The 12132-nt window shown below is 31.5% G+C and overlaps 1 protein-coding gene across 1 annotated transcript in view; it reads right to left on the bottom strand.

Annotated features, from left to right (window-relative positions):
* LOC108968365 (protein abrupt) overlaps window positions 1–6042 on the bottom strand; it is a 92939-nt gene extending 86897 nt beyond the window's left edge. The window contains exon 1 of the mRNA XM_018932353.1: window positions 5853–6042. The gene's annotated coding sequence lies outside the window, so the exon portion shown is untranslated. The remainder of the gene's footprint in view (window positions 1–5852) is intronic.
* Window positions 6043–12132: the final 6090 nt, after the last annotated feature.

Raw genomic sequence — 12132 nt, 5'->3', positions numbered from 1 at the left:
AATTCTTATTAGAAATGTTATTTTATAATTAGTAAAAATAATTTTAAGTGAATCTTATACAAAAGTACATACATATTATAAATTTACTGCGAAAACAAAATTATTTCGTTTCCAGTTAAATTATATTTAATAATCTATGTATGTATGTTCGATTACAAGAAATCTCACTTACATACACATATACATACATATGTACATATGATGTAGTATGTACATTATTCCAAATTTATTTCTTCTACATATTCTACTGTAACAGCCATTTTAGCTTACTTCACGTACATAGCTAACAGACTTTATTGTGTACATACATACACATGTACACACATGCACAAAAGTTTGCATTCATAGTTGCGAACAAATCAGCCAACCGAGTGCGTAGCGCATACACTTGAATACCCACACATTGCATATTGAGAGCTTTTCTGCAGATACGCATGTGCACACATATGCATAAAATTGCGCAAATATGCATGTATAAAATGTATGTATTTCTGTGCCCGAACATATACATATGTATGTATACTATATTGTAGTTTTTTATTTTTTTGTGTCGCAGTCTGTGCGCAAATCGGCACTTTAGAAATTAACATTCGTTTACATAGCATACTCTGTGCATGTTATTTTTCGCTGCTGATTTGCAGACTTGTGTGTAATTGTTTGCACAAATAGAAACGCATATCACAGCCGTTTTAGTAGCCGCAAAGCTCAATGCGTTGCGTATATTGTGGATTCTGAGCGACAATTGTGCGATTCAATGGCGGAACGCATATGCATGTACATATGTATGTATATTTATGTACATATCTATGTCTGTAAATTRTATGACGCACATATCTACATATGTACAATGGAGTCATGCAATGCATTGTTGTAGTATGCATGATTTTGCTGGCATTATTTCTTACTGTACTTGAATTTTGTGTGTATTTTCAACATATTTACTCATATGCGTACTTAATTAATGACTAACGCTGAAGTCTAATGAAAGCCGTTATTTTGGTACTTGCAGTAAAAATGAAAACATTGTGTATAGCACCAGCACCGTAATGCCATAAAAAATGTGCAACATGCAGTCGACATAGTGCAACAAACGGTAGCAAAGTGCTTAAATTCATATAATGTATGTATGTATGTACRTACATCCATGTATGTACGAGTACGAGTATACGCATTATTTAAAACATTCTGAAGCCCTTAGTCGCCTATTGCACTTATCAGTTTCAAAGTAAATGTCCATTATTCATGAATTTATTTATATTTTCTTCCCGCTTGTTGAAAAAGTAAAGACATTTTTGGTTGTTTAATGTTTTTTCCAGGAATGTCATTAAAAACAAACAAAAAACTTTCGACATTGCACCATAATGCAGTTGCAACAGCTATAAAATAGTATTGCTTAAGGTAATAAAGTCAGTTGCAGCGCTTGTGTAGCTTTTGTAATGCAACAAATGCATGCTCTGATTATAATCTGGTATAATTATGTGACKTAACACAACACAAAGTAGTTGTATATAGTATATTTTTTTTACTTTTCAAAATTAAATATTTTCGAAATTTTATATTCGTAAAATTTACTGTTTTTTATGTCCAAACATAACTAATTTCAAAAAAATATATTAAATGTCAATAATATCTCATTAATTTATTATAACGGTAGCGAATGAGTTGATAGGGTTATATCCACTTGCAAATCTTAAAAAATGCATTTTTGAGATTTTTTTTAAGGGATAAAAAGGTTTCCTCGGTTAGAAAATAGCCTTTTTCAACTTTTTTGTCATATAAAAAATTAAATATTTTATGGCAAACGTACACTGTTAACAAAAAAAATCTGAAATTTTTGGCAGACATGTTTACAAAAAAAATGAAAATTTCACGAATTTTTTTTTTTCAAACAGTTGCAATCGGAAAAATCTTTCGTCCAAGTCCTTAACAATTTATCTCAAATACCTGTGTCAAATTTTATGAAGATCGACTGAGTAGCTCTCGAAAAATCATGCCAACCCACTTCTGAAACATAGTTTCGAGAAAAACGTGTTTAAAGACGGCGCACAAGTTCTCAAGGCTCTATCTCCAAAATTATTACTCGAAACCACTTAAAAATTTAAGACAATATTCTAGAGGTGTTGTGGAATTTAATAAGACAATAAAAACGATATTTTGAAACCCATATAACCCCATAAGAAGCATTTTATGTACATAATTAGAAAATTGATGAAAATTTTTAGATTCCCTTGATTCAGTGGCCGATCCCCAATAGATATACAGAAAGTATTTGGAGGTTACGAAGATTTTTCTTCTTAAAATTATCTCAAATGCAAATAAAATATTATTACTATAGATGAATATAGTTAATGGTCGGAATACTAGTAAAAACTTTGAGTTTTGACAAAATAGAGGCCTCCCAAACAATAAAAAAAAAATTTACATTTCAGAGGATTAAGAAATCGAAATTGTTATCAAATTTATTTTTCCTTCGATATTTTTCTTCTTTATTGGTTAAGACCCCACTTACGGCTTGTTGCTTCGATCTGCACCTTAAAAATATAAACAAATATGTATCTAAGGTGGCGTAAAAATTTCAAATCGATCAGTTCAACTGTTTCGAAGATTTTTTTTTTCAACAATTCTGAAAGAAGTGTTTCGAGAAAACATCGTTTAATGTTTAGGGAGCCAATTACACTAAGTAATTGAAACTTTCAAGTTTTATTGTATGGGTTAGGACAGTCCAAAATTCGGTGAAAAATCTTTTGGAATTACAGTCGAATATCGAAGCTCTCTTAAAAAAGGTGATTCCGAAACCAAAGTGGATATAACCACTTAATGGGTTGGGCAGTCTCAAAGTCGGCAAAATTAGTTAAAAAAAAGGTTCTGGAATTATGGTCGCCTTGTAAAGAGAGACTCTCTCGAAAACGGTGATTCCCAAAACTTATATAATTTCTTTGGTATTGAGATTTGCACACTTATATACATATATATGTATATATACATATATATATGTATGTACATATATATTGTATGTATAAAAAAGCCTGAAAATAAGAAATTCGCTTCATTTTTCATACTCTCGGAATAAATTGTATATGAAAAATTCTTAARAAWGAATTCYTGCAATAAAATTCAAATGTGCGTGCTYATATTCATGTATAAATGCAYGTTCGTATGTAYRTACATATGTATATGATTGCACAAATGCATAAACCTATAAATAAAAAAAATATCTTAAAAGAAGTCGGAAGAAAATTATTACGCACTAAAAAGCTCAAACAAGTCACACATGCAGTGAAAAACAAACATACATACATACAAGCATATGCAATATACAATTGTAAAAAATGTTTGTATGTATGCTGTTGTATGAGTTATTTCCAACGCTTGTGCATCTAATTAAATGCGGAAGACCCCCAAAAAAAGCTGTACGCGTCTACAAGCGTGCATGTACATATGTATGTATGTTTATGCTTACAATAATGTGCAGAGCACATATTTATAAAAGCAATCAAATAGACGCAACAACGCACATAGCCCCAAAAATAAAAGTAGGTCACCGGCGCACGCTCGCGTCATATTTAGTGGCGCGCAACCTAGAAACGCACAAAGTACAGCGACGAAGCGCAGCACAATACCACACATAGAAACACTTTACTAATGTGCATAAGTTTGTTTGTGCATTTGTAGCAATCAGCTAGACAGTCAGTCCGCACAAGCTAGCTAGCGAGCTAGCCGACAACGTCTATATCAGTTGATGGTACTGCGATTACAAGCTCCAGCGCATTGTAAGTGKGGTTGTATGCCAGCAAGTACATGCTTACATACATACGTACAAACATATCTACAATTTTAGTACTTGTATGTGCGTTTGTGTTCTGACGAGCATGCTTACATCGTTTGAGTAGGTAGTCGAAAAATAGCTCAGATGTGCAAGCGCTTTCCTAGCTAGCTAGCTGACAGATAATGCATAACATAGTAAAATAAAATAAAATTAGAGCAACACTGCATGAGKAAAATGGAGCAGTGTGGTTGTAGCAAATGTTATTTTTGTTTTATTAGAGACAAAAATATGCAGTCGTCAATTTATGTATRCTGCAACATACGCATAAATGTTTCAATGAACACACATGCATACATACATACATTCATATTATATATGATATTCATATTATTCATATTATATATGAATATATGTATTTATATTGTGTATGTATAAAATATATAGTGAAGCTTTTGTATATTAATTTGCGCATATACCATGTACTGAGCTCACTCCATAGCGCCTAACCTTACGTTTTTTGATTATTTAGCGAACATAAGTTCTAATTACTATACTTATATAGTATATATAATATATAATTAAAATATTTGCAATCTTAAAATGTAAAAATATTTAAAAATATCAAAAAAGACGCTAAAGGTACTTGGTAGAACTGGAACTTATAGTAAAAMCTTCACTGTTATCTTGAGCCCCTCACTGATAGGTTATAGCCTTCAAGCTTTCGTTGTAAGAACATGTCAGCTTAAAATACACTTAAAGGGTTAAATCCATTTGTGAATTAAAAAAAATATGGAATTTTGCTAGACAAATTATCGAATATTTGTAGTTTCGAAAATTTGATACTGATCCGATGAGAAAACTTCGGAGATACTTTAGACAAAAACGCACCCCGAAATTGTTATAAATTTCCGAGTAAATGATATTTCAAAAAGAKGTATTTTGCTAAGTTGGTAAGACTGTCCTTAATTACTATGTTAAATATGAGCGTGATCTGTCAACCAGTTTGTTTACASCAGCTGCTTAAGTCRGCACACCTCAGTAGTATGATTTACAATGGATAAAGATAATTGTGGAGAGATCGTTAATGACATGCCTTCGACCTCTTCAACTGATGAAAATATTAAAAAAAAGGGAAGGATATGGATATGGCGCTTGAAAATCATGGGGTCAATGAAGTTTTAAAAAAATGGCATTCGAATGATATAGACGGATATTTTGGGTATGAAAGCTTATTTTTTTCAAAAAGACCGAATTTAAAGCCAAAAACACAATGAATACCATCTTTCAACCACCGTATTCACCAGATTTGGTTCCGTGTGATTTTTTCTTGATTCCCAAAGTATATTTGCAGCTCGGTTGAAACCGTTTTCAGTCGATCGAAGAGATAAACAAAACTCGCTGAAGAATCTGAAGCTCATACAAGAGGACTGGCTTAAGTGTATTTCGGGGAATACTTTAAAGGCGACAAAATAAATATTGATGATTAATTAAGTAATTTGCGGCTGGACTGATCGACTTGAAAGCTGCACATGATCTCTTTAGGTACATTTGTCAGGTATTGATCGGATAAATTTTGAATTATAATTTCTATAATTCTTAAGCCATTCTGAAGTGTAAAGTTTATACAAACAGAAATTTTTGGAAATCAAAATTTTGACTGACATAAAACCTTAAGGGAATTCAAAACTTTATTCAGTTGGCCCTSTCCAACGAAAAGGCTGTCTGCTTCAGAACGTAAAACTTCAAACGGATTTACCTCGAAACTTCATCATCACAAATATGAAATTGTCTTTTTAATATTAATGCTCTTTATATATGTAGATAAAMAAAATAACGAACATAACATACTGCATTAGCAAARCTACAATACAAAAACATTTTAAAGGAAACCCAAATATTGGAAAGGAATAACAGAACAATCTCTTCATCAGCGATTATTTCTTTATTGACAATATAAAAATTCATCATCATTATACATGAATTTTAATAATTTAATTTTTTTAATTTTTAAAGTGTTTTTTTTTATTTTTAAATTTTTTTATTTTTTMTTTTTTTCTTTTTTTTTTAACAATATTTTATCACTCACCTTTTTTATTTAATTGTAATCGCCGTGAAGTCAAATCCTTGTCGCCTTGTCAAATACACTGACGACTGTTCCAAAATCCGTTAATTTTCCAAATGTGTAAAGTCCAAAATAGTTTTGTTTTTTGTTATTTTTATATTTTTATGTTTCTTAAAACTTGCTGTAGCCACAAACTGACACTTTTAATTTATATTTCTCACTATTTTTTCTTTCTCTAATGATTCGAAATTTGTATTCATTTATGTTTTGTCTTTATGTTGCGCTTTTTGTTTTATCAAAAAACCGAAACGAAATTTTTATGCAAACTGACACACACAAACACACACAAATTACACACAGTGTTCGCGGAAAAGAAGCTGTTGCTGTTGCTGTTGCTGTTGCTGTTGCTTTTGCTGCTTGAATTAGTATTGTTGTTGTTGTAAAATTTTGCAACTTTGCATTACTATTGCATTTGTTGTTGTTGTTACTTATTGCATTGCTGCGTTCGCTGTGGTTGTTGTTAACGGTATTGTGATAGTTGTTGTTGTTGTTGTGTATTAGTATTGCTGCTTGTCCAAACCAATAATTTTGAATATGTTTCCAATTTGTTTACGTTTTTCTCTTAAATTTGATTTTGCGTTTGTTGTTGCCGGTTTCCCCTTTAGCTACTTCTCTCCGCGCGTTGGCTGCTTACTATGTGCCTCTACGTTCCGTTGGCTCTTTTTAAGAGGGGGTACTTGACTTTTTGTATTTACTTTTTTATTGTTGTCACTACAGTGTGTGTATTAAATTTGTATACTCTTTTGCTACAGTGTCTACAATTTACATTTTATCTACACTGTAAAAAATTCACAACGTTTTACACGGACGTAAAATTTTTACTTTAATTTTAATTTTTTTTTAATTTAATGAAATATTCAGCTTTTTGTTTAGTTATGAAATTTTCATTCTAAGTATACTTTTAGCTCAATTGCGCAATTTACATACATACATTAATTGTAATAAGCCGAAATATTTAATTTTTAATTTAATTTTTTTTTTCAACTAAATGCCTTTTCCATATTATATATTGTACATATATACGCTTTAATAGTTAATAAGTAATAGCAATATATTTTTTGATATTTATTTTTATATTATATGTATGTTGTATATGCATAAAATTATTATTTTGCTTTTTAGGTATATTTTATACGTACGAAATATGTATTTTTGCTTACGTCATTAAAAAATTTTGTGTGTATTTTACCAAAATAGTTTCTTTTTTTTTTGCTTTTAATTTTTATAATTTCATTAGAATTGTATGTTTTTGTTTTTATTTATTTTTCTCGTTTAATATCAAACACTATATATACTTTAGCTTGATTTATTTTTTGTTTTGTGCCAAACACAGTTTTGCCAATTTTGAAAAAAGTATTTTATAAAATTTCCATTAATTTTTTATTTGCAAATTTATTCACCGCCATTATTCAGCTTTCAATTGTTATTGTTTTGCATAGATTTTCATAAAAGATTTTCAAGTGCGCTCGTATTATCGACATTTTGCTGCACTTCCATTTTTTCGATTTGCCGCCAAAAAAATTCTTTTCAGTTATAAATATTTATATATTTTTTATTTGTGCCAATGTTCACTCAAATACGTATGCACAAGCACTATTCAGACGAAAATCTGTAATGGAAAGGGAAATATGGGAGGTTAGCAAATATATCTTTTCAGCGAAAAGTTTTCATTTAAAAAATATTATGTTTTCTAAATTTCTTACAAGATATATAAGATTCTAAAATAAGTCTTATGCATTAAAAATTTATTTTAAAGTAATTAGAATACTTTTGTACATTTAATTTAAAAAAATTTTTTTTTTTTTGCTTTGAGGGGTTATATGGTTTTACGGGTTTCAAAAAATCATTTTTGTTTATTATTTTAATTCTACAACACCTTTAGAATATTGTCCTAAATTTTCAAGTTCAAGTGTAATAGTTTTGGAGATACAGCCTTGAGAACTTGTGTGCTCGAGGCTAGCTTGGCTGAGTGCGCCGTCTTTAAACGCGTTTTTCTCGAAACTGTGTTTTTGAAGTCAGTTAGCAAGATTTCTCGAGAACTACTCAACCGATSTTCATGAAATTTTGCACAGATACAACTCTTAAGAACTTGGGCTGAGTGATTTTTTTTCGATTACTATTRTTTGAAAAAAWTCGCGAAATTTTCACTGAAAATTTATTTTTTTTGTAAAAACGTTTGCCAAAGAATACAGTTTTCAGTTTGTTTCCTTCGTCCAAGTTCTAAGTTGAGGTTTTAACTAAAACACGTATTTTTTCATATTAGAATATTAGGGGATCCTGTAGTTAGTTCTTCTGAAAACGCGGGCACACCTTTTTTCCGAGGAGAAATGTCGTCGCAATGACGAAATTAAAATATTTTTTTCCAAAAATTTCAGAATTTCTTTATTAATATGTAGTGTATGTTTATATCAATAAAAGAATCTCATAAAATATTTAATTTTTTATCCGGGAAAAAATTCTTCAAAAACGGCTGTTTTTATCCGAGGAAACCCATGTAACCCCTTAAGGGAACATATTTTATTTTTTAAGGAATATTGGTACTTATATGGTATTCTTACAGCAGATAGCATAAATCTAATTAAGAACTATAAAAGAATTAGCAAGGATATGCTTTTCAGAACCTATTGTATATAATATATTTATAATATAATCTATTTCTTAATCCTTAAAATATTATACAGATCTGGCCATTAAAATAATATAATTTTCTTAATTGCCGACCGATTTATGGACTTTTCTGCATTGTTGAAACGTTACTTAAAGTACCGAGAAACGCTATTAAAACAAGGTTTTCTTCAAACTTCATCTATCACCTTATAAGCCTTTAAAGCTTCCGTTACCATACAAACTGACCGATCAAAATCTAGTTCTCATATGAAAAACGTTTTTATTTGATAAGATATCTTCACGGAATTTRGCAGAGAATATTGTTAAAGGCGAAGCTACAATCTCCGTGTATATTGTCYGGATCGAACAGCTATAGCATATAGTTTCCATATAAACTGACCGATCAGAATCAAGTGCTTGTATGGAAAGYTTTTCCATATGACSAGATATCTTAACGAAATTTGGCATATATTACATATGATTGTACAATGAAAGACTTCAATCTCCGAAAATATTGTTCAGATCAATACAAACAGACACAGACACAGACACATTAAAACCGAGATAAAAATCTTTGTATACCCTTTTGTTACCTAAGAAATGCATTTATGAAGGGTATTTTAGGCTCGGACAACCATTTTGGCATTTTTTGGTTGTAATTTCCAAATATGTTGCATTTTATCCAAAGTGGTTTTTTTCATGAAGAATTTCTCCATATAGTATGGAAACCAWTTATCCATTAGATATTATTCGTATTTTGTTTCTTTGTATTACTTTGCAGCTCATTCCATCTAAATTTTATATYAGTGGCCACAATTTATTAATTTTGTGGCCACAAGAACAAATGGGCACCAACATTGGGAACACTATCGAGTTTTTAATTATGCAAAACTGCATCCAAACCAACTACAAATGCAAAATTAGAAAGGAAGAATACACAAAACGCCCTGACTTGCATGGCAGTATGCTTTCAAATGCATATATAGACGTGAGTATTWTGAATACTACAAACAAACACGCGCAACCCCTTACGGCAAACAATTGGCGAGGAGTCGCAGTCAGCGGCAATGAAAGGGTTAGTTTTTCCCATTGGACTCATTGAGCTGCCGACACTCATTCGATAGCTGCGCTCGTGCATAATGAATGTCCTTTTATGAATACTACGCTGCTCAAATGCATGTGTGCGCGGTAAATAATTGTCTACGTATGCATATGTGTGTGTTTGCGGTCGTTCATTGACTGCAACATAGCACAGTTGCAACTTATTGCAGGCGCACATTCGATGCGCTTCCGAGTTGACGTCTGCATAGTGCAGGGTGGCGCCTCAATCAAGCCACGGGCAAACGGGCGCGCTGCATACATCTCACATAAATGAATTTGTGTGTATGTATGTATGCCTAAAACTTGTTCGAAAGGCACTTTTGCACGRGCACGTTTCGCTCACACTGTGCTGCACCGCTGTGTGCTAAGCGCAAACAAACACACACACATATTCTTGCAACGTATTGTGCAAATGTCCTTTCATGTTTCCTGCGCGTGTTGCGCCGCTTGGCAAGTAGACCATATATTTGTTATTCAATGTTGTTGTTGTTGCTGCTGGCGCTTGAATAATGCAGATGCGCGCATTAATTTACATGAAAATTGTTTTTATTCCTTTTTGTGTCTGTATTTCTCTTGCCTTTCATATTCCATTATTCTATGCTTTTGCATTGCTTCCCGTAGTTGTAGTTGTATTTGCTTTGCCGTAGGGCAAAATCTGTGCAGTTGCAACACGAGTTGTTGTTGGCAGCTTAATTTGCTGCAAATGCCTGCCGCTGTGCTGTTGCGGCTACTGCTGCTGCTGCACGACGTTCAAAGGGGTTCACCCCTTCGCGTAACGTGTGCAAGTCCGCAACGTTTATGCACAAGCAACCCCCTTTTTTCTTCCGGTTCCTTCCTCTTTCGTRTGTATGCATGTATTTGGCTTTGCGCCAAAGGCGTGCTTCTTCTTCCAGCCGTGCTTCGCTTTTCCTCATGCATTTGCATACACACACGCAACAACACTTGGTGGCAACAACAGTTACTGCATACACACTTTGCTTTACTTTGCCAGCGCAGGCGAATTTCATTTCATTTTCGTTTGTACACAACTTTGCTTTGCCTCGTTGTCGTTTTTCTTGCTTCTTCTTTTTTGCACTGCTATGCGTAGTATTTCGTTTGCTGTTGCTGCATTTTTTCCACGAGCTTCTGAATTTTGCTTTCACGGCACTTTTTGCGGAATTTTCACTCAATACCAAATTTTCCAATTGCATACTTTTGGGGTTGTGGGCGGAGTTGGGGTGGAAAATGTTGAAATGGTTGGGCGTTTATTATGCTGATTTGGAATTTGGTGCACAAATGCTTATTGATTTTTATTTTCTGAGTTGGAAATAATTTTCGTGATGAACTATTTCGGCGATTTCTTTGCAGGCAAGGGGTAGTTTAGTGATTAAACAGTATTATCGCAAGGTTTCGTAAGACTTGGGAACAAGTATTCATTGCTTAAAATTAAGCTGTAAATAACTGATTTTAATCCTTACTTAGTTTTATAAATATGTTTCCCAATTGACGCCATATTTACTTAAGCCCTACGGATTAATATCGGTACTAATTATTGGCTTGTAAACATAAGTTCGTTTGTTTAGCTCACGACTTCTAGTGCTTACGGATATATATGGCGTTAGACTTTCCATGTAATATAACTGTAACTACTCAGTTATATTACATGAAAATTCTTAATTGCCTTATATAAAAGCTTTTTGATTTTTAAGCGGTTTAAGTTAACTTCGAACCCATATCTTTTAATCCTTCTTAAAGTTTTGCAAACAAATTTGAAAAATATATGTTTTAATCAGCGCTTAAAAGCAATGCAATATTTATTTAAAAAAGACAAAAAAATATTTATCTTAATTTTAAACCAAAAATATTTTTTTTTTGATTTTTAACGATTTTTTTTTTTCGTTTTTAAGCCAGACCAAAATTGTTTTTAGACGAAAATTTTTTGTGTTTTTAAACGAAATTTTAATGAATTGTCATACAAACCAATTTTCCACCTACAAGTACACAGTATTTAAGCACATTCCAATGTTTTTTTTAACTGTTTTCATTTTTTGGATTTTTTTTAAATTAAAAAAAAACGTTTTTTTTAACAAAATTTTTATTTTTTCTTTCGAAAAAAAACTATATTCCTTTTTTTGAATTTGATTTCAAAGGAAAACTATATCGATTCATTATTATTTTTAAGGGAAAAGAGTATTTTTTATTGTTTTGAAAGAAAAAAAAAATTGCGGGTTTATTTATTATATAACCTTTATTTATTTAGTTTTTTTTTTTAGTCACTTGTAGATATTTTTCTCTATACACATCTCTTCTTTTTATTACACTGTATGCACCACGATCTTAGTATGGGCTRCTTAAATATACCTAAAACATATATGTATGTATGTATATTTTTTGTTTATTTAGTGTACTATTTAAGCATGCGATTTCAGTTTTTGATTTATCAATTGCTTACTATACCGTTTTAAGCACGAAAACTCAAAAAAAAATATATTCTTTATAATTTTTACAAGTTTTGTATTATTTGAAGCATTGTCGCTTATGCGTGGTTATTTTTTAT

Source organism: Bactrocera latifrons, unplaced genomic scaffold (assembly GCF_001853355.1).
Source record: "Bactrocera latifrons isolate USDA-ARS-PBARC rearing strain unplaced genomic scaffold, ASM185335v1 scaffold_210, whole genome shotgun sequence".
NCBI classification, from domain to species: Eukaryota; Metazoa; Arthropoda; class Insecta; order Diptera; family Tephritidae; genus Bactrocera; species Bactrocera latifrons.
The sequence above is the reverse complement of the archived record's forward strand: the minus strand, read 5'-3'. Positions and strand labels throughout refer to the sequence as shown.